The 1621-nt window shown below is 35.2% G+C and overlaps 1 pseudogene; it reads left to right on the forward strand.

Moving 5' to 3' along the window:
* Positions 1–249: 249 nt before the first annotated feature.
* LOC133332478 (U2 spliceosomal RNA) lies at positions 250–457 on the forward strand (annotated as a pseudogene).
* The last annotated feature ends 1164 nt before the right edge of the window (positions 458–1621 follow it).

Raw genomic sequence — 1621 nt, forward strand, 5'->3', positions numbered from 1 at the left:
ATTCACAATATTCATTCAAAAAGTCAATTTTAAATTTTGTGTTAGTTACGCCTTTTTGCATTTTAGCTAACGAGATATATAACAAACAAGTAAAAAAGCGTTAAGTTCGGCCATATAAATACTGACAATTTTTTGAAATAAAAACATAGGGAACATACACATAACGATAGTTCTTCCAATCGATTGAAAATTCAGCAATTTCAATGGGGGGTTTCTTAAAATCTCAAAACCCTAAAACATGAAATCCTGAAAATTCTCCAATTTAAAGGGCAATATTGTATATGAGCCAAAGTGTAGTATCTGTTCTTATCAGCTTAACATCTGATAGATCCTCCATCGGAAGAAAACAAATGTTAAACTGATTTTTGGAAATAGAAGGGATGTTTATGGGCTTGCTCCACTACTGTCGCGAGTTGGCCCGGTATTGCAGTACCGCCGGGATTTCAGCCCACATAAAGTAATACATTTCGAAAAAACTAGGATTCAAAATTTTATATTTTAAAAAAAAAAATTAAAAAAATCGTGACCAATAACATTTTAGTTTTCAATCCCAATACCGTCCATCACGCTAAATATTAAATGAGTAGGATGTTTTATATAGAACCTGGTCCTAAATGCCGGTCGATGCTGTTCATTCTCAAACCTCAAGTTTTAGTTTTTATGTCGATATCCTCCGAGAGAAAAATGATTACAACATGTGGCCAAATAAACTAAATCGATGTACAATTCCATACTATGTGGGGTATGAACTGAAAAGTTCGTCTACCGAATAACACCCCCCCCCCCCCCAAAATACCGAATATTGGATGGTACCCTTATATGGAGGCTACCCGAAAAAATGGACCTATATTTATAATTTTTTGTGGAGAGATTTGCTACGCAATAAGAACTCAAAGTACTAAATTACAGCCAATTCGGTGAAAAAATCCGGTCAAAATAACCCATTTTACAAAATTTCAGCGAATTCGGTTGAAAAACGCGCTCAAGAACCCCAAAATACTGAAAATCTGGGGGTACCCTTATATGCCTGCAGACAAAAGACTCTATGCAAAATTTTGGCGCTCTATCTCAATTCGTTTAGACGCTAGAGTGATTACAACAGATAGACGGACAGACGGACATGGCTATATCGTCATAGAATTTTACGCTGATCAAGAATATATATACTTTATAGGGTCGGAAATTATTATTTCGATGCGTTACAAACGGAAAAACAAAACTAATATACCCTCCATACTATGGTGGAGGGTATAAAAAGTGACGATTGTTAGGATATATATGTAGAATATACCCAAAGTGGTGAAGGGTATCATATAGTCGGCCCAGTCCGACTTTACTACTTTCCTTACTGGTTTTCGTCTGATTTCATGTGAACAGTACACCACCCTTCCATGTCTGGTTCAATTTAGACGACATTTTGCATAGAATGACATGCGATAAGTTTCGTTGAAATCCGTTCAAATTTAAATACATATTTCGTCCGATTTTAGGTAAATCATACATCAAACTTCCAAGGTTTGTCCGTCTTGTTTTTTTGTTTTTTTTTTTTCAATAATATTTTTTAGAGGCAATTAGGGTGTGGTTTTTAAGCAATATTCTTTCCAAAGGGAAATACGTGTGG

Source organism: Musca vetustissima, unplaced genomic scaffold (genome assembly GCF_032173495.1).
Source record: "Musca vetustissima isolate MV318-11 ecotype Yass unplaced genomic scaffold, APGP_CSIRO_Mvet_v1 utg1098329, whole genome shotgun sequence".
In the NCBI taxonomy this organism is placed as follows: Eukaryota; Metazoa; Arthropoda; class Insecta; order Diptera; family Muscidae; genus Musca; species Musca vetustissima.